The sequence below is a fragment of the Monodelphis domestica genome, chromosome X (genome assembly GCF_027887165.1).
Source record: "Monodelphis domestica isolate mMonDom1 chromosome X, mMonDom1.pri, whole genome shotgun sequence".
NCBI classification, from domain to species: Eukaryota; Metazoa; Chordata; class Mammalia; order Didelphimorphia; family Didelphidae; genus Monodelphis; species Monodelphis domestica.
In genome coordinates, this window is record NC_077235.1 from 17,384,542 (window position 1) to 17,406,185 (window position 21,644).

Genomic DNA, 21,644 nt, shown 5'->3' on the forward strand with positions numbered 1-21,644 from the left:
TGAAAAGTACGGGAGATGACAATCTCCCAGAATCTTTGCCTTTAACCCATATTCACTAAGTGCCAAATGGCTGTATAATCTGCTTATGTGGCTTTGAATTGGGTAGAGAGAGAGACAGTTACACAGGTCTATTGTTAAGGTCACAGTTTGATTAGAGAGACAACTGCTGAAACCTCGGAGAATCTGGAAATAGCAGTGGCTTGAGGAACCTGGCGAACATATCTTTTGGAAAGGTGGATGCCTTGCAGGACTCCACTGCTCTAATTAATATTTTAATAGATCCTACAAAGTCCTAAATCTCTCATGTATTTGGAGGGGTCCAAATGGAAGGAGAAAAGATCTCACTTTTCATCAGACTAGTGCAAATAGTCTCAGGATCAGAGTTCGTATCCTTGGTAGATTTCCAAAAAGACTTTCTGTTTATGATGGTCACGTGATGAACAGTGAGGAAATAATTTCTTCCAATTATGTGGATTGCCCAGTAGGAGGCTAACAGAATAAGTGAGGGAAAGAGTGCCAGGTATTAGCTTTAATAGAGTCTCTGTGCCCTAAATTATACTTTATTAGAGGGAGATAGTCTCAACATTGTGGTGAAGTGGATGCAAGTGACATGAAGCACCTAATATTTTTATTATAGTGAAAAGAGTGTGTTGTTTCCTTCTCAGTATAAGCTGTAGGTATAACAAAGTATTTGTTTTCTTAGACTGAGGTATCGAATATAGCAATCAGTATTCATGATGACATACATATATGCTATCCGACACAACAAAATGATCATTTGTTAAAGCCTTCTATGTGCAAGGCTCTTTGATAAGCACTGTGGATACAAAGGCAAAAAAAAAAAAAAAACAAAACAAAAAACCCAGTCCTGCCCGCAGGAAGCTTACATTCTAAGGAATGAAAGCATGCCTAAGGCTGGATGAAAGTAAGCTAAAAAATACACCTGAAAACATGGAGAATGTGCTACACTTTTTTCAAAGCCATAATATTTGAGTTTCTCTAAGGTTAGCATTCTCCCCAAAGTCCATTCAAATCCACAGACCTGAAGGAAACCAAGAAAACTAGGGCATAGAGGAGAAAGGGCAGAGAGGGGAAAGATTAATAAAGATGCACAGAGTCACGAAAAGGAGGGCCTTATCAAAATAATGAGAAGACGACCAGGGCCACTGGGTTGTAAAGTGTAAGACCAGGGGAAGAAAATAATAATAGCCAACATTCATAAAGTGCCAGGTACTGTGCTAAGAAGCTTTACAATTATTCTCATTTGATCCTCACAACAGCTCTGTGAAATAGGTGCTCTAATTACTCCCATTTTCCAGTTTAGAAAATTGAGGCAAAGAGGTTAAATGACTTTCCCAGGACCACCCAACAAATAACTGTATCTAAGGTTAAATTTGAACCACTGACTTCATGTCTGGGGCTTTATATACTGTGCCACCTAGCTGTCCCAGGTACGAAAAGGACAGATTCCAAAAGGCTTTAAAAGGCTGAGTGGCATGGGGATCTGGGGTGTGTGTGTGACATGGTCAAACTTATATTTAAAGAATTAGAACTTGAACAATTAATTACCTTAAACGAAGAAAGCTGAAGGCCAATCATACTGTTCACATTTCTCAATGCATGTTCAGGATTGATCGTTCTGATCTCAAATCTGTATCAGATACTAGAGACTTAGGAGGAAATTAGCTTTAGGAGTACCCTGGAGGTTCAGTTATAAAAAAAGTTCTGGATGGTAAATCATTAGCCACTGAAATGGGTTAAAGTTATAGGCTCTTTGCTGGTGATCTGTAAAATCATTTTAAGCTATCCTTTGAGGCACTCAACTCTAGAGAAAATTCTTTTTCCTGTAAATTTATGCATCATGGCCATTGTAACTTAGCAACTCTACAAATATCGTTGGGGTCTTTGCACTGCAGACCATTGTAGCATTATTATTTCCCAGCTTTCAACCCATTCTTCTAGCAACACACAAACCGTAGATGTCTGGTCCATAAAGATACCATGGTAAAAATGTCTTTTGCTACATATTGAAAGTAGAAAGCACCAGCTTGGCTATGCCCCTTGAGTTAAACATACAGAATATACCCAACGGACATTTAAAATCGTTCTGGACGGGTCTAAAATAGACCTACAAATACTCAGAACAGATATGGAATATGTTCCTACACGTTGTCTGTCTGTCTGTCTGTCTGTCTGTCTCAGTATGGCCTCCAAGAGGACAAGGGTGGCCTTCATATAGGCTAAGTGATGACACAAAAGGATGGCAAGACAAAGAGTTTAAACTCAAACCTGCCAAAGATGAAGAGAGAATATTCAACACCGAGCCTGGCCTCCTCAAGCTTGAGAATCAATATCCATCATTGATCAAGAAAACTGGAACTTTTCCTCATTTCATAGCCGGGGAGGAGGATCTAATTTTGTTCAGCTTAGATGAAACACACTTTAGAGATTTCAGACCCTCTGACACAATCTTATCTGGCAAAACTTAAGACATATATGGACAGTGGTAGTTCTATCCACCCTAATGCTGTGATGAAGGAAAAGTCAGAATATTTGAATTCTTCCCATGAGTATTCTTTTTTATAAAAATCCTTACCTTCTCTCTTGGAATCAATACTGTGTTTGGCTCCAAGGCAGTGGGTGTTAAGTGACTTGCCCAGGGTCACACAGCAGGGAAGTGTCTGAGGTAAGATTTGAACCCAGGACCTCCCATCTCTAAGCCTGGATCTCAATCCACTGAACTACCCAGCTGCCCCCCATGAGTTTTCCATTTTTAATGAGTGGTCTAAATTAAAGCAGTTGTCTACTTTGTCCCATCCACTATTCTGTGCATTTTATTTGTAAAACTTGTAGTTCTAGAATTCTGTGACCTACTTTCATTAAAATTTTATTTAACTACCTGCTATGAAACATAAGGCCCTGTTATCAAGCAGGTCCCCCACCTGCTAAAACACAGGACAAATCAAATTGGTGGAAAAGAAGGCCTACATAAAGAAGTGACATGAGTTATTTGAATATTTTGAGCTCTTGGTCTTAACTTGGAAGATAATGTGATTCAGAGGAGAAAAGCATGACAAGTCATGAATGCTAACGCACATAACCACTGTTATGTGGATCTTTCACAAGAATGTAAAACATCTGAATAAGCTGAAGCTTCTTCCTGGTCATCCTTGTGCTACGGCACAAGACCTTTCTGAATGACAATTGCCTAGCAAAAAAAAAGACATTATAGCAAGGTTTTCCCAAGGATAGATGGAATGAAATTTCTCTAGAGCACATAAATCTTTTTGAAGAAGAGGAAAGAAAGAAAACTTATAATTCCAAATTGAAAAAGAATACTGAAAGTAAATAACAAATTTTCTTATAAAATGTTAATTAGGGACTTCGTTTATAGTTCTGTACATATAAATATTTGCCATAAATCAATTTGACATGAAAGTTTCCATAAGATTGAGGATTTTTAAAAAAACATAGTAGGAAATCAAGAAATAAAGAGTTGGGGGCAGGTGCATAGCTCAGTGGATTGAGACCCAGAGATAGGAGGTCTTGGGTTCAAATGTGGCTTCAGACACTTCCCAGCTGTGTGACCCTGGGCAAGTCACTCGACCCCCATTGCCTAGCCCTTACCACTCTTCTGCCTCAGAACCAAGACATAGTATTGATTCTAAGACAAAAAGTAAGGTTTTTAAAAAAAAAGAAAGAAAGGGTCAATAATTGTAGGTGGTTTGGTCACCATTGTAAAGAATGGCACACTACAACAATGTACTCATGATTACCTTTCAAGAAAGGCAAAGTCAGAAGAGACCTCAGAAGCTATCTTGTCTAATCTAATCACTGAATTTGGATCCCCTCTTTAATATTTTCAGCAAATGGTTATCCAGCCTTTGAATGATAACTTCTTTTTTTTAATTTATTTCTAATTAATTTAGAATATTTTTTCATGGTTACATGATTCATGTTTTTCCCCTCCCTTCCTCTCTCCCCCTCCCAGAGCTGACAAGCGATTCCATTGAGTTATATACATATCATTGTTTGAAACCTATTTCCATTTTATTAATATTTGCAATAGAGTGATCATTTACAGTCTACATCCCCAATCATTTCCCCACTGAACCATGTGATCAATCATATGTTTTTCTTCTGCCTTTCTGCTCCCACAGTTCTTTCTCTGGATGCGGATAGTGTTCTTTCTCGTAAGTGCTTCAGAATTGTCCTGGATCACTGCATTGCTACTGGTAGAGACGTCCATTACAATCAACTGTACCACAGTGTATCCGTCTCTGTGTACAATGTTCTCTTGGTTCTGCTCCTCTCACTCTGCATCCATTCCTGGAGGTCTTTCCAGTTCCCATGAAATTCCTCCACTTCATCTGAATGATAACTTGTAATGAAGGAAATCCCACTACTTCTAAAGGTGGTTCATTCCACCTTTAGATACCTCAAATTGTGGGAAACTTTTCTTTTTATCATTTTAAAATTTGCTTCTCTAGAAGCTTCTTCAAATTTTGCCCTAGAGAAGATTGCTCTTAGAGACCACAGAAAGTTTGCAGTCCCCTGGATTAAGCTACTGCCAACAGCTTTGGGAGAAAAATAGTAGTATAAGCAATGGAAGACTAGATATTGGAGGAAGCGGCTCAGGATCCTATAAGGCACCAACATTCCCTCCCGAAGTATGCTAAGCCATGCTTTAATATAAAGTATCGATTCAGAAAGTATGGAAGAATAAGCAAATAAAATAAGGCATTCAAGCTAGAGTTATGGAACCAGGGCTGAAAAAACAGAAACAAACTCTACAACATCCCGGAGGAGGAAAGTCTCAAATAACAACACTGCTTGACCATGAAGTCAGCTAGAATTCTTAGAAGAAATGGAGGAAGAATGAAAAAGTCATATGATAAGTCAAATAAGAAGTTTGTAAGAAAAAAAATTAGAGAAGAAAGGAGGGTTAGAGGACAAATGAAAAGAAGAGTAATTGCTTAAAGAAAGACAAAACCATATGCAAGTGTAAGACTTAAAATCAGAATGGACAAAGTAGATATTTATACTCCAGAAGACAACATGAAATATTAAAACAAAGAAAAGTATGGGAAAATACAAGAAAATACGAGTTACCTTGTATCCAAAACAATTGCAACAAAAAACCCCAAAACAAATCCAAAAACTTTTCAACCAGTCAACCCTTTCCCCCCCTTTAGGGGAAAAAACCACTAACAATCAGTCAACTACCTAAAAGCCATGACCAAAAAAAGACCCTGAATGCCACATTTCAAAAATCTTAAATGCAAACATCTGAGCCTTGCTATAACTAGAGAACAATGTGAAAAGTTAAAGAATGTACCAGCCACCCCCTAAAGAAAATACAACATTCTGGACTTTTGTTTTTCCTAATCAAAAACATAGTTACCTCTACATAAGCAACTAAGTGGCAGAGGGACTAGAATGCTAAGCTGAAAGTCAAGAACTGAGTTCCAATCCAGTTTTGAAAACTTAAGTATGTATGTGACCTCTGGGCAAATTGCTTAAACTCTTTGTGCCTTAGTTCCTTCAGCTGTAAAATGGGTATAAGCTCCTTCACAGGGCTGCTTTGAGGATCTAATGAGATAATATTTATAAAGCCCAGCAAATAAATATTTATTCCCTTCTTCCCCGTAACTCAAGTGCCTAATATCAAAATACAATTTATTTTTATTTTAATTGTTTGGCAATATATTTGTCCATGGGTATCTGTCTACAAGAGCCAGAGGATGTTTTTCTCATGAGGCTTCTTAAATATTGTTCAGGCCAATCCTACAGGGCTTTCTGTTTAGCTCCTCTCTGCACTCTCCCCTGCAGAAAGGCATGTGTGCTTGCTGGCTCTCTCTCTCTCTCTCTCTCTCTCTCTCTCCCCCCATATATGTGTGTACACACACACACACACACACACACACACACCCCACACGCACATAGACATACACATAGATAAATGTAAACATAAATATTTTAATTTTGCCCCAACATCACATGCAAAAACAATCTTTGAACATTTTTCTCAGCATTCCCTCCCTCCCTCCCTCCTTTCACAACGGCTTTGTCACACTTTAAAAAATGAATCTAATCACAATGCCACTGCAAAAACCAACATTCTGGTTCAAGGCTTAAAGAGCAATAAGTGTTTGTGTACTGGGAAATGCAATTAAATCCAACTTTATTAATTAAATAATTAAGTTACTCACCCCTCCCCCCTCTCCAATATTACTAGGCCAAGACATCAAGAGTTCTCTGCTTATAGTAAGAGCTCAACAGTCACCATGACAACCAATCTACTCTCCATTCTCTGTGAGCAATAAAAGTTCAGCAGTTACCATGGCAGCCATCTTCCCAATTTCCTGGAAACAAGAAGAGTCTTATAGTTGCCATGGTACCCAATCAGCTGGCAAATTGACGTAATTCAAACTGCAATGTACTGCGACAGCCATTTTCACCCAGGCTGAGTCTCTTATTGGCCAAGTAGAGCCCCCGCCCCACCCTCAACAAACCCTTCTTAAAGGGCCACTGTATTTCACCAGCCTGATGCATATACCCTCCAGGGCCCACTCTGTTCTGTCCCCTTTAAATTTCACTTGCCCTTCTCTTTCCCCCTACCAGAAAGAAACAGCTAACAAAAATGGCAGGGCCATTTGTTATCTATCTTAAAGCCATTGCGCACTATATTCAAGTACCCGGACAGCCACTCCATATATGGAAATGCTTAGAGTAATCTATACATATATCTATATATCTCTCTCTCTATATGTGTGTGTGTGTGTGTGTGTGTGTGTGTGTGTACATACAGATACCTAGGGGTGTCATTCACCATTGTTCCCAAATGCCCCCCACTTTTCTACTTCCACACCTCGGCTCATGCCAATCCCTGTGCCCAGAATAGCTATTTTCCTTCTGCCACCGTCAAAGGCTTCTTAAATCGCTGCTTTTCTCTGTGAAGCTCTCTCCCCTGTTACTTCTCACCAATACCAAATGATGCTGAGCATAAGAAAAACTCAGGTGGAAGGGCCCCAGCTCGCTGGCCATTTGATTGGTCTGTGACCTGAACAAGAGCCCTCCACAAAAATCCAAGTTGCTTGACTATCTCTAATGAGGCTACTACTACAAAGGCAAAACAGTCTATCGGGGGGAATCTCCCATAGGGTCCCCGAGGCCCTGGATAAGTTGGATAAGTTGGCCTGGCCGCAGGGAAAGATGTGAATTTCTCCATCCGGGAGCTGGGTAAAAAAGAGCAGGAGCCAGGTAAGGTAAGCCAAGGTGGGAGCACTCCATACCTGCCCCTCCTCTGCTTTGAAAGACATGACTAAGGTGACGTGATTCAGCCTGATGATGCAAGTAACTGAAATGGAACAGTACCTATCCCTGCTCACATGTGAGTGGTGGTGGGAGTGACTAGGTTCTGTTTACCGAGGAGCCTGATTTTGTTTTTCTTACTCTTTGGGGGATGGGGCTTATGGAGATCTGATGCTCTACTGAACTGAAATCTCTGTGGCATTTCTTTGCCTCTTTAAGAGACCCAGTTGACTTGGCAGGCAAAGGGATCCCACACACTGAGTTAGCTTCTCCGGCCCATTTTCTCCACACTCTGGCAGTCCTCTTCATCTCCCTCTTCCTACAATGGAACCTTAGACTTTGCCCCAAGGATACCAGGCTACAATACATGACGTGGCTGCCTGATGGATATGTTATCAGGGGCTCCCTCTTCTTCCCAAGATATCTACCCCCTCCCTCTGCCTCTAGGGCTCCCAATAAACCACACAATCCAAGACAGGTTCTTCCTCTAGCCATTTTATTAATGCACTTCACATGAGGAAGGGATATTAGGAGGGGGAAAGATGGCACCTGGCTAGAGTAAGGAAGGAATTCATCTCTTCATCATGCTCAGAACAGGAACAGAAACACCACCATGAAGACAGCCTTGGTAGATAGCTTGGTAGCTGTATCAGTGGGAAAACTGTTTTGAAACTGAATGTCCTTGTTGCACAGTTCTGCATGACAGCAGAAAGCAATCAGACTGTAGTTAGTGCCCTCGTACGTGATATGTTGCTCTCGTCCACAGAATCTGGCCTCCATACAGCTCTTGATGATAATTGTTGGGAGGCCAGGGGATGCAGCAAGGCCAGTGTAGCAGTTATCCTCTTCTGCACAGGTTATCTTGATGTTTGGGCAGTTTCCCATGATGGTGCTGTCACAATAGTAGCAGCACCGAGCCTCAACCCAGGGGATTAGCAGAAGGAAAAGAGCAATGCCGATTATGAGGTGGTGAAGCCTAGACAGGGGGGCCATAGGAACTCACTTCTTCCACTTCAGAGACTTCAAGCCTTCCAGAATGATCAGCCTTGGGATATCACCAGGTCCCCAAAGTGAAAGATGGTCCTCAGCCTCACACCAACTTTGGCTTCTTGATCGAAATCTTAATCTCGATAGCTTTTTAAACTGCACACTCGCTTTTACTGTTTGTCCTTTTTCTTATCTTCTTCAGACCCCCAAGGGTCTCTTTCTGACCACTAAAAAGCCTTTTGGACCCCTGAGACTATAGTCTTCTATTTGGGGACCTGCCAGACACAGGGAAAGGGGAGAACCCCCCCCATCTCCTGCTTTGAGAATTGCCTATCAGTTCCTCACTGTCTCTTCTGCCTGTGGGAATGAAGAGATGTGAGAGCTGGCCAGCCTTAAATAACATGGAATGTTGTGATCTCACAGAGGTTTACCCTGCGACATGTCACAGAGGCCTGTGATGTCAGAGCCTCTATATTAGCTTCGTTCCTGCTGCTTCCACTCAGTCCTGTACCTGGCTCCTGTGGTGACAGAGGTACACAGGTAAGTGAGAGGAGGGAAATAAAAGGGGGAAAGAGAGAAGGAGAATATTGAGATGGAGAGGGTAGTATTGGTGAAGATGGGGGATAACAAAGACTTGAAAATTAAAAGGGAGGAAGGAGAAGAGAAAGAATGGGTACACAGAAGAGGGCAGGGAAGACAAAGGGAAGAAAAGAGAAATGGGTGGACAGAGAAGGGGTAAAGGGGAGGAGAGGTGATGAACAGAGACAGGGAGAAAGGAATAGGAGGGACTGGGCAGAGGGAGGGACAGGCAGGGTTTGGGATTCTCCTTGTCTTATACTTCAGAAGAGGTACCATCCCTTAGTAAACATTTGTCTCCCTCTAGCCCACAGGCGCCTACTTCTTGTTCCTGGTACAAGGACCCCAGATACCTCTCCCTTGTTCTTTTACAGGATCTGAGGATTCCAAGAATCTCCCTAAGCCTTCAGCCTCTCTCACTCTGCATGGCAGCGTTCTCATGACTGTGAGGAGCTACCATAGAGACAGGTAAGATGCCATTTCTGCCTCAGATATTAAGGCCTTTGGATAAGGCCAGGGCCCTTTGGTTACCTATGAGATTGCCACTGACCCCAGCTGTCCCCACTGCAGGGAACATGTAGGGAACAGGGAAGTCCCAAGTAGGAGTTCTGGATCAGGCTAGAACATGAGATTCTAGCATAGGCTCTGCCGCTGAAACACGGGGAGGTCCTTGGACAAGTCCCTTCTTGTCTCTGGACAAGTTTCTTCTGCTCTCATACGTAGGTCTTGGACTAAGGGGTCCCTAGAGCGTCTTCCAGCTCAAAACATGTGAACTAAATGGCTCCTCCCTAAAAACCCTACCCTGTCTGGTCCAGGGCCCTCTCCTTTTCTCTTTGGCCTGTAGCCATCCCAAAGGAAAGCCCTCAGACTGGTGCAGGAGCACAAGAGATAACAGAGTACAGATAGACATGCTGTTCCCTTCTATAGGCCCAAAGTCTGAAATTGAAGCACTGATCCCAGTACTGTCCGTCTTAGCAAACACAAAGCCAGAGGCCGAGAGGCTGGCAGAGGGGTGGGCATCACTTCTTTTGGTTAAATGCCGACTGATTCTAATATCTGGGGTCTTATTGAACAGGCTCAAGGAATTCACATTCTCTTCACAGGTGAGCCCTGTTTGTAAGGTAGGTGGCTTGTTGTCTCATAATTTTTGTGGGGGTTAAGGAGTGTGGTTACTCTAATCTGATGCTTGACTGAGCTGAAGTCTGCCTGGCAGTCCTCTGCCTTGTTAAAAGACATTGTTAAAAGTGCCCAAAGGAAAAGGGAGCCCTGCACTGAGGCTCTGAACAGTTGGCATCTCTGTCCTTCCTCCCCATAGCCCAGGAAGGAACAGAGGTTAGAAATCTCCTCATGGTGCTGACTGTCTTGGGTCTGTGTAAGAGGAAAGAAGAGAAAGACTCCAGAGGCTGGGAATAAAGTTCTCCCGTATGTTGTTCCTTGGCCACACTTTTCTAGTCAGTCATCCTGACTTTTGTCTTGCCATTAGACACCAAGTTCTGGAAGAGAGAGTGAGGCTTCACTGCAAGCCAATCCATGCACAAGTCAAGACATCGCCCTGTGATGACAAGTCCTCTTCAAAATGAAGGACAGACAACCCCCCACCAATGTTCCTGGCCATATAACTAGAGGTAGGTACCCTTCTTGCTCCCCTCATTCTCACCTATTTACCACACAACTCTCAGCAGGGTCCAATGAAACCCTCCTTCTGAACAACCTAGTTTCAGGTGAGCCCCCAAACCACTAGCCCTGTCTCATCTCACCCAAACTTACAGAATCTGTTGACCCTCACTCCTATTGCTTTAAAAAAACCTTCTGACTTACAATTAATACTATGTATTGGTTGCAAGGCAGAAGAGTGGTAAGGGCTGGGCAATGGGAGTTAAGGGATTCTCAATCCACCGAGCTACCCAGATGCCCCCACTACTCTTATTCTTTAGCCTGACCCATTTTGTCCCTCCCTTTCTCAGAGCCTGGAAACCTAGGCTGAAGTGGATAGATAGCCAGGCCTAAAGATGGGAGGTCCTGGGTTCAAATTTGGCCTCCGATACTTCCTAACTGTATGACAGTTAGGGGGCAGGTTACTTAACCCCAATGGCCTAGCCCTTACCAGAATTCCTGCTTGGAAGCCGTACTTGGTATTGATTCTAAGGTGGAAAGTGAGAGTTGAAAACACTGGCCTGGTCCTGAGTCCACAACTATCCTCCTTAGGAACCCTCTAGTCTGAAAACTACAAGGCCATGGATTTCAGCCACCTGATGCATTTCCAACGGGTTTTACTGCATTTTACACCAACTGTTTTATTTGAACTTGCTAACGGGGTTTTTGTCTATGCCTGCGTTTTCTCTGCCCAGGGAGCTCCTCCCTGTGCAATCAGCAATCACCTGCAGTTTCCGGGCTTACAGAGATTCCTGGAGGTCGGGAGAAATGCACTGACTAGAATTAGAAGCCAGGCCTTCCTGAATCAGAGGCCACTGCATCTCCCTCCATATGTTTCTCCAGTGGCATCAGAAAGAGCATCAAAGACAAGGCGGACAGCAAGCCTCCCCATGACAAGCCAGGGGCTGCTGGCAGAGGGCTGGTCCCTAGGCTGAGCTCACCATGCTGCCTGGTTGCCATGGTTTCCGTTAGAATTCCAGGGGCACGGAGCTCAGAGGCTGTCTGGTGCAAGCCCTAACTGAAAAAGAGCCCTCCCCTCCCCCACAACATGCCACTGCTTCTGGTTAACTCCCTGCCCGGCAGGAGCCCCCTCCTGAGCCCTGGGGAAGGGCTGGCCACAGGAAGCGGCCTGGAAGCAGCCCTTACTGCCTTCCTGCCGCCTCAGGCCAGACAAAAGGGAAGAAGCCAGAGGCCTACAAGGTGGGGCCCCTCACGCCATGGCCAGGCCGGCCACCGTCTCGGTGCCTGGGCTCCGGCTCCCTGGGCTTATCTAAGGACCTTTGGTCCTCGTGCGGCCTTCAAGAAGCGCAGTAGATGGCAAGGTGTTGCCGAGGGTCAGTGAAGCCCTGGCAGGGCATGCAGGAATGGGCCCAACTGGCAGGGGTGGGAGCAGGTCCAGGCACATGGCAGGCTCCTGTTTTCAGGAGCCTTCGGGCTCTGGTGGACAGACCAACGCCGCGCTGTGCTGATGCTGGATGGAGCCGAGTTCCGGGTGGCCTCCTTTCTGCCTCTTACACAGAAATTCTTCTCGAACATAGGGGGGAGGCGGGAGGAAGGACTCCGAACTGACTTTCCAACCCAACCTGCCTGCCTCAGGGGCCCGGCCACTGTCAGCCCTTCTCTCTCCTCTCCTCCGGTGAGGTTTTGCAGACCCTAATCTCGGGCTGGATCTCCATGTAGCTAAGACGGGCAGCCATACCCTTGGCTACCTCCTTCTTGGTCACTCCCTCTAGCTAGTTGGTTGTCTGGGGGACCTTGACGTCCCCGAGGGAGCAGCGCATTGCTCCCCCTCTTCAGTCACCCACCAGCCTACGTCGCAGAGCACCAGGCACGGTCCACAGAAGGCTTTGCTGCCCATCCACCACCCCGGTCAGCACTGAGCCTACATACAGGCCAGTGATCTAGGCCCTCTTCCTTCCCTACCAAGACGATTAGTACCTGCTCATCCCTCACTTCTGGGATCGTTAGGAGACTGAGACTGGCATAGGCAAACCATTTCACAAGGCCCTGATTACATGCCTGAGCAGCTAGGTTAGAATGCTGGGCCTGGAGTGAGGAAGACTCTTCTTCCCGAGTCCAAATTTGGCCTCATGACTGTGTGACCCTGGGCAAGTTACTTCACTCTGCCTTGGTTTCCTCATCTGTAAAATGAGCCAGAGAAGGAAATGGCAACCCCCTCCAGCATTTCTCCCAACCCCCCCCCCCAAGACGTCACCAAGAGTAGACACAACTAAAAAAGTGGCTAAACTTTTAAAGGCTTCCCAACTGTCTTCCTCCTCACCCCAGGCCTTGGACTCCGTCCATCCAAAGCAAGAATAAGCAGCGTGTCATGGGCAGAGTATGTGAGGAAGGACAGGGAAGTCTGTGCTGCTCTATGGAGAGCAACATTCTGGGTGCTGGATGCAGCTCTGGAGCTCCCCTGCTCCCTTACCCGCATTAAACACACAAGACAAGACTTTGGTCATTTAACACTTTATTATAATAAGAAGAATACTGACAAGAAACTAAAGCCTGTGGTTGGTGGCAAATTAGGAGCCCTTCTTTTCCTCTGAATCACAGGATGCAGAAGAAGAACAGTGTCAACGGGAACCCAGTGGCTGGTATAATAGGGGCCACCACTGGTGTGGTGGTGCTCGTGGTGGTGGCAAAGGTGGTAGGCGGTTGTCTTGGCAACAGTTGGATGAACAGGGAGTGCTTGATTATGAGTCTCCATAGAGTATCCATCCCTCATCGTCAAGCTTCAAAAACTTGCCCTTTGCCTTCAGCAGGTGGAGCCAAGATGTCAGAGTAAACCCGAGCAGCTTGAAATCACCACAAGAATCCTCTACAACCAATATTAAAACATCGCCACAAAATAAATACAGGAGAGAAAGAATCAACAAGGAGACACAATGAAACAACTGTCAAGACAAGAAAAACCCAAAGGGTAGGCACAGACCATCTGGGGCACTGGGGTGAGAGGGGAACAGAGTCAGCAAGAGGCTGTAGCAAGGAGGGAAGAGCAGGCCACACCCCCCACTTCACATCTGCTGTCCCAGGTTTGGAACCTGAGCCCAAGCCAATATTCAGATCCCCCAGATCCTTCCTGGGCCAACCCACACCCCTTGAAATTTCAAACCTGTGGAGAAGTCTGGAGTCCCAGCCCAGGGCAGTCTGGGCTGAGGTGGGCTGATCCATGTGGGCCCAGAGGGAAGCTGGGAGTCCGAGTCCGGGCTTGGGATGAGGACATAGTCCAGAGTTTGGGATGGCTGATAGTACCAGGGCCCCCTCCCCCCAAGATACTTTTGCCTAAAGCTTAGGGCAGAGTTCCAGGACAGGGAAATCAAGGGTGTGCCCAATTAGAACAAATACACAGTAAGACCAAAAACTTACACCTATATCATTTAAGTAGTTCCTGACCTGACCAAGATCAAAGACCACAAGCTTATAACCAAGCCTAAAGCAAGTCTTTGAGCTATCAGGCTCTCAAGGGTCAATGGAATCAGCAGGGGGAGGGGACCATCACATCACCCTTCAAGAAGTGAAACTAGTAAAAACCCAGAAAGTAAGCTTACTTGTCCTCCAAAGGTGTGCCCTTGACTTCTGTTGTGCCAGGTCTAAGGTGCGACCTTTCACCTTCACAGTCTTGGTCTTGGTCTTCTCCTCAGTACCTGGATTCCCAACCCCCCTTTTTATTTTATCACAATAAATCCTACTAAGCTTTGGAATCCCTGTCTATCCCCCCCAGGGGGGGGGGAGGGCTATCTCCTATATATTTTTTCTGTCTGGGACCTCTTTTTCTGCCTGCCTGGGACAGGAGAGTAGGGAAGGCAGGAAAAAACCTCCTAGGTCAGAACTGCCTTCCCTCTCTCCCCACACTGGTGTCTTGTTGATAAAAGTGGTTGCCAAGAAACAGCAGCTGCAGGGCCCCCTCACATCTGTGATGTCATGGCATTCCGCCCTGACATCACCCAGCTATGGCAACGGAATGGTCATTTCTCAACGCACTAGAAGAACAGTTGGTGAGTAAAGATCTAGCCCAAAGACAGGCTGGGGGGAGGAGGAGCACGGGGCACCTTCCTCTCTTAAAGCCACCCCACTCTCTTTCCATAGGAGTTTCCAGAGGATCCAGCCGCGAGTGTCCCAACCCTGACCCTGAGACTTGAGCTGCCCATCTCAACTCTGGCTTCACTGTTGGAGATGTGGGAGTCCGGAAGGAAAGAGAAGTGAACCAAAGGGAGACAAAGGTAATGAGGGAAGGGAAAAAAGAAAGGGGGAAGAGTGCTGGTCCAAAACGATGCAGGAAAGAGGGGTGGAGAGAATTGTGGGAATAAGGAGGATAAATAAAGATTTAGTAAAAGTCCATGGATGAAAGATTAAGGGGGATCTTTAAAGACAAGCTAAAGGAGACATAGTAAAGGGAGAGAAAGGTGGAAGAAAGGACAAGGGAGACAGGGGGACTGGACAGAAAGAGGGGCAGACAGAGTCTAGCCTTCTAGCTTTCAGAACTGCCCTCACCCCATCTGACTTCTTGTTTTAGCTGCCATTCTATTACTCCCTAACTTTGGGCCTATGTTTGAACTGGCCTGACTTATTCTGGCTTTGTAATGCTCATCCCCATCTCAATGCCACCAACCCCAGACACCCCGGCCAAGAAGTAGAAAATGAGAGCAGGGCTTCTGGACTAAGTGTCTGGAACTGAGGGTTTGGCTTAGCTTGGCTTCCACTTGCTGTTTGACCTTGGACAAGTCTCTAAACCACTCTCACCTTTGTTTTTCACATCTGTAAAATGATGCAGTAAGATGCAATGATTTTTACAGGGTTTGGGGATTCTTCCCATGATCCAGTAGGATGTAAGTTTCCTGAAGACAGATTCATTTTTGCCTTTCTGTCTCCAATAGGAGGCACGGGATGGCTCATGGAAGGTATGTAATCATTGTTGAGTCAAATGGAAATGTTTTAAAGAGGTGGGTGCCATTGAAACTAGGGTGTGAGCAGCCAGAACCCCTTTCATTTCCTCCGTTCCTCCCTGCTTCTTCCTTCTGCTTTGGAAGCTGATTAACAGGCAATAAGCGACTCCTGTATGCCAAGCACTGAGGACATGAAACCAGAGAAGAAGAGACCCTGCCCTCAAGGAGCTGACCGTTGGAGTGGGGTGAGAGAGCCAACAGCTCCACATATTGTCTTCACAAAATACCTAGCGAGTAACTTCAGTGGGGAGGACAAGAGCAGCTGGTAGGGAGAAGGAAAAGCCTCCTGCAGACAGGATGCTGAGCTGAGTTGTAAAGGAAGCCAGGGAGTCTGAGAGGGATGCATTCCAGGCAGAGTCCCTAGCCAGAGCAAAGGCCCACGAGATCATTCGAGCATTCGATGTGAGGAATAGCAAAAAAGCCAATCTGGCTGGCCCAAAGAAGAGTCACGTTTAATAAAGGTACAAAGGTCCATTGAGGCCAGGTTGTCGTTAGGTCTTTAAAGGTCAAACAGGGGAGTTTCTACTTGGCATTCACTGAATTGAGGACTGACACACACGGGGGAAATCACCAGGACATCTATGTAGAGGGTAGACAGGAAGGAGAGACTTGAGACAAGAGAGATCAATTGAGAGGCTAAGCAAGAGTTCATGTGACAAAGGCCTGAAATGGAGGGCTGACCATCAAAGGGACAGATGTGAGAGGTAGAACTGACCCAGTGGGGGAGGGGGTGATGATCATTATAATCCTCACATTTCTATAAAGATTTAAGGTTAGCAAAGCCCTTTACATATATTCTCTTACTTGGTCCTCTGTGAGTTAGATCTTATTAGTACACTTACTTTTCAGATGAAGAAATTGAGGCTGACAGACCAAGTGACTTGTCCAGAGGGTCCCATAAGCCACTAAGTGTGTAAGGTAGGACTGGAAAACAAGCTGCTCTACCACCTCGGTGCCTCAAGGGTTCGTGAAGGAGATTGCATGGGGAATCAATGATAACACCTGGGTGGTAAAGCTGAGTACCCGGGAAGATGGTGCCAGGTCTCCGAATTCTGAGCGAAGGAGTTGGGTCATGCTGACCTGACCCCTGAAACCATTTCCTTTCCCCCTTCTCATCCCCCTTTTCCTGATCACTTTCCCTTAGACCCAGCCATAGGTGGCAGGCATAAGCATATGTGCTTTGCTTGGGAAGAACCGAGGCTAGCTTGGGGGCTGAGCTGGGCCTTACATCAGGAGCCCAGTGAGTGATGGCAGACAGAAGCTCACTGACTGTGTTGGGATGTACATTAATAATCATTTCACGTTCTCTCCCACACGATTTTCTTATCAGATGTCTCCAAAGGTGCTGAGGTCACTGATCTTGAACTTGGCGAAAGGAAGGCCTGGGTTCTGGGCCCTCCTCGGCCTCTTCTCACTTGTATGGCGGGGCCTGGCTGCTTACCTCAGTGATCCAGAGTTTCTTCATCTCAAAAATGGGACTAACAAAGGAGCCTCCTTCACAGGGTGGATAGGAGGGATCAAGTGAGGTAAAGTAGGTAAAAATGAAGACAGCTTTAGTGTGCTGTGCAAAGGTGAGTGAGCACGATCCCTTTACTTTCACTTGATCACCCAGTCACGGGTGGTACCTATAGTGTGACAAAGGGCTTCCCTGCCCCAAGTGCGGTTTTCAGCACGAGAAATCAGCATCTCATTCATTAGACCAGCCTGATTCTAGGAATCAGAGGTACCTGGGCATAGTGCGGTGTGATTACAAAGACCTTTCCTTTTATATCCCCTTCAAGCCTCCCAGAAACCCCAGGAAGTACAAGTGTTATTTCTGGCATTTTCCAGAATAGGAGACTTGGGCTCCGGGGGGGTCAAACACCACACCCGAGGCCACACTCCTGGGAAGCAGCAGAGGACAGACAAGGTTCAGCATCCTTTCCTTGGCAGTGCCTTGTCTAGCACCGTGTTTCCCAGACTGCCAGAAAGGATGATTTGGACATCAGAAGCCAAGCTGGCATGATAAGAGACCAGGAGAAAAGTTAGGGAAATGAATAGCTTCCATAAGGACAAATGTTTGGAATAAAGAGGAGCTGAAAACCACATAACTTTCCTAGCCATATAACTAGAGGTAGGTACACCTTCCTTCTCTCTCCCTCCCCACCTATTTGCCACACAACACTCAGCAGGATCCAATGAAACTCTCCTTAGAAACAACCGAATTTCAGGGGAACCCCAAAAACACTCACCCTGTCTCATCTCACCCTTCCTTTCTCAGAACCTGAAGACCTAGACTCAGAGCAGGTGAAACTTCCAAAGGAGGAAGAAGTATGTGAAGAAGAAGGGAAGAGAGGCCAGTTGTTACAAATCATCAGAGGTTTGTATGGTGCTGGGCTTCCCTCTGCTATTGCATTTGCATTGGATCTCCCCTGCACCAGTTTACAAGATTCCACCTCCAGCTACTTAAATCCAATTTAATGAAATGGAGGTGCTTGAAAGGAAAATGAAGATGGGGGCCCCTAAACCTCCTGGAAAGTAGGAGAGTTGTATCTTCCTCTCAGTTCACAGTAGCTAGCAAATCAGCAAAGCCAACTTTAGCCCAGTGGCCACTGTGGCACTGCTGGTTGTGTAGTCACATTGAAAATGACATCCAAATGGGGCACGGGCTTCCCGCTTCCCTCTGTCACAGTGGGTGGCCTCCACACAGCCTTTTTCACTGATTGCTAGGAGGCCTCTGGCCAATGTAAGAGTTTTTTCCTCTGCAATTCATCACATTGTGAGGCTGGTCACTAGCCACCATGATGTCGTAGTAGTAACATGGCTTGCTCTTGTTAACTTTTAAAAACCAGCAAGAAACAGTTATCCTATTCCCTTGAAAAACCAAAGTCACAATGTCCTTGGCAACGTTTTTTAAGCTGAGAGAAAAGTAGCACACTGGCAGAAATTGGGATAGAACAAGACCTGGGGAGGGAGAGGTTACAGGTTTTATAGTATCCTAAAAAGGATGGGAGAGGGCTTCAGGGAGTGTACAAGAAGAGGGACGTTTCTGCCTAGCCACAGAAGATGCTTATCAGCAGCTTGGAATGTTGAGCAAGATCTTCAGCTCCCAACTCCCACCAAAAAACCCCCAAACTCTCCAAATGGACGGCTGCCAGATTTGGGTCTTAGCTTGAGACCTCTAGGACCAAGAACTTTGCCACATTCAATCTGCCCTTGTGTCTGCCCTGGTACCCATTTTTATCCATCTGTCTATACTTAGATACCAGTTGTATCTATCTCCAGCATCAATAGGCCCCCAAATGACTGACCCTGGTCCCCAATGTGTTCCTGCTGCCCCTGGTCCCCCTTCCTATCCCTCTCCCCCATTCCCCAGGCAGCATGTAAATTCACATTCTGTAAAAATCACTTTATATAGAGGTCACTTACTTAAAACGATCTAATACTGAAAAAGAAGTATTCAATATAATTTATCTGGCAAGAGATTATTTGGCCTTTGCTCTGAAACCTTCAGTAAGCAAATACCCACTGCATCCCAAGGCAGCCTAGTCGGCTTTAGGATGGCTCTGGTTTAGAAAAGGTTTCTTTTTCCCCTTGACAAAAAGCTTTAACTGGCCTCATTGCAGTTTCCACTCACTGTCCTGGCTCTGTCCTGTTGGGCCAGACAGAACAAATCTAGTCCTTCTTCCACATGATTGCAGACAGTTATCATGTCCTCCCAGAGTCTTTTCCAGACCAAATACCGTCAGTTCCTTCAGTCAATCTTATATGACTTGTACTCCAAGCCTTTCATCATTCTGGCTGCCATTCTTTGAGCACTCTTCAACTTATCACACAAGGGAGGGAATACATCCAAATACAGGAGTTCAGGTGCTACCTGACCAACGGGGTGTAGAACAGGCCTATCATCTTTGTAATCTCAGAAGCTCTGCCTCACAGTGAAACCTGAAAACTCATTAGCTTCATTGGCTGCTATGTCAAATTGCTTACTAGTATGTTTCTTACAGTCCACTGAAACCCTCAGATCACTTTCTAAGAAGCTGCTTGCTATGCTCCTTATACTTGCATCGTTAAGATTCGGAATCAAGTGTAAGACTTTACATTTCTCCCTATTGAATTTCATCTCATTAGATTCAGCCCAGAGATCTAAGAACTTGTTAAGATGTTTTTAGATCTCAACTCTGTCATCCAGTCTGTTAGTAATCCTTCTGAATCTTGGTGCCATCTGGGTGTCTGATAAGCATGCCATCAATGCCTTTATTCAAGTTGCTGACAAAAGTATTTTATATCACTGAGCCAAGAACAGACCACCAGGGAATTCTATTGAAGATATCTCACCAAGTTGATGTTGGAACAATAACTACTCTTGGAGCTCAGCCATTCAATCAGTTTCTAATCCACATCTTTTCCAAGAGAATAATTTGAGATACTTTTTCAAACACTTTGCTACTCTGCAAAACTCAGGATCAAGGATCTCCACAACAATCACGTTGCCAAAAAAGGAAATGAGATTGCCCTGGCATGATCTGTTCTATTTTTTCCCCATTACTAAGGAGTTAATTCAGAAGAACAAGGTCTCGAGGCAGAAAAGATGGGTTTGGGTAAGAACTGGATGGGGTACAGGCAACAGCAGTACTCTATAGGACTCTTCACCTGTATTCCATCAACTTCAGTTACTGGTGCTTGCTCCTACTTCTCAGGTATAGAATGGACTCCCCTCCAGAAGCCAAAATTAAGTTTCCTATGCCCCCTATTCTGTCCTGATTTGGGGCTACTCTCTATTCTTTTTCTGTGACACCCTCACTCTTATCTGTGGGCATAGTCTGTATCCCTGAGAAGGCATCAGAAAGAGATGCCATAGGGAGGAAGGGAGAACATATTTCTTCATTCCAGCTTTTATGCCAGTGACTGGCAAACCAATCATAGGGTGGAAGAAACTAGCAATACTGGCTCCTACTTAGGAGCTTCCTGGAAGCTAAATCTCTAGGTCTCTTCATTAACCGTTTCTTAAGGCAGTAACACTAAAACATTTCCAGTGCCCTTTGAGGCCTGCCTTTCCCTTGAGCACACAGACCTAGCCAGTCCCATACCGTTCCTTGATCTGACAGCCAGCAAGGATAACATTTCTTCCTCTCCAGTCCTGGGGCACTCTCCCATTTTCCACCATTAAAAAAATTCTTGATACCTTCTCAGTAATCACATTTGCTAGTTCTTGAAACAATAACTGCTGAATTGTTGAGTGGTGATAGTACTGGGGAGTAGAGAGAGCAGACACTAAAGTTTGTAAGCATCTGTCTGGCAGACCCCAGATTGCTTTTCAGTCCCTTCCCTTTAATATTCTATTCTCAGGTGAAGGGATTTCTATGGGTTTGGCAGTCTTCACAAAGACATGAGATGCTTAACCTCTTAAAAAATTGATTTCCTCTGCAATGTAGCCAGAAGGGCTAAGGCAGTGATGGTGAATCTTTTAGAGATCATGTGCCATGCAATGCCCCCACTCACCCACCAAGTGCCAAGAGCACCCTGCCAACCCCTTACCCCACACAGGGGAGGAAGGAAGCACTCCAATTGGGCTACTGGGTGGAAAGGTGGGTAAAGTGAGGAATGTCCTCAACAAGTGTATAGACGGGGAGTGGAGTGGCCTGAGCACTCTACTCCCCTCTAGCTCTGCTGACTGTGAGCTGCCCACCTTACTCTGTGCTCCAATTGGGCTGCTGGGCAGAGGGGTGGCAGATGTGAAAAAATGCCAGGCGTGATAGAGAGGGGGAAGGGAACAGCTGTACCCAAGTCCCTCTGCCTTTCTAGTAAAGAACTCAGGGCTGGGGGTGGGGTGGGGGTGGGCAGCTGCATCCCACAGAGAGTGCTCTGTGCACCATCTTTGGCACCTGTGTCATAGGTTCACCATACTATTCTACGGGAACAGGTGCTGGCTCAGGAGCCTAAAGGACCTCAGAAGTCAGGGCTAACAAGATATCCTGAAATTGTTTTTCTTTAAGAGAATATTATGCTTCCTTGAGTTATTTTCTTTTCTTTTGGTTAGAGAATGTCATGTTTAGATCAAAACTGCTGAGATCAGAGTTAAGAGTCCAAGAAATGTGTCAGCTTGACCTTCTTTCAGATCTGCTCTCCAACACAGCTCTAGTAATAGGTATCTTAGCAACCAAAGGTGCTTTCTGATTTTTTGAA

General features: G+C 45.5%; 2 long non-coding RNA genes across 5 annotated transcripts; one reads left to right on the forward strand and one right to left on the reverse strand.

Moving 5' to 3' along the window:
• The first annotated feature begins 9,145 nt into the window (after nt 1-9,145).
• Nucleotides 9,146-21,276, forward strand: LOC103102148 (uncharacterized). Of its 4 annotated transcripts, none has more exons than XR_008914766.1 (8): nt 9,146-9,345; nt 9,953-9,980; nt 10,361-10,502; nt 13,296-13,456; nt 14,409-14,531; nt 14,623-15,664; nt 16,329-16,397; nt 16,810-21,276. It is a non-coding gene; the product is annotated as an uncharacterized LOC103102148 (long non-coding RNA). The 4 variants fall into 4 exon arrangements; XR_474809.3 differs by having other exon boundaries at nt 9,156-10,502; nt 14,623-14,756; nt 15,411-15,434; nt 15,564-15,664; XR_008914764.1 differs by having other exon boundaries at nt 9,147-10,502.
• LOC103102026 (uncharacterized) lies at nt 12,987-14,410 on the reverse strand. The gene is made up of 2 exons (XR_474808.2): nt 14,085-14,410; nt 12,987-13,354 (listed from the first exon to the last, which is right to left on the reverse strand). It is a non-coding gene; the product is annotated as an uncharacterized LOC103102026 (long non-coding RNA).
• Nucleotides 21,277-21,644: the final 368 nt, after the last annotated feature.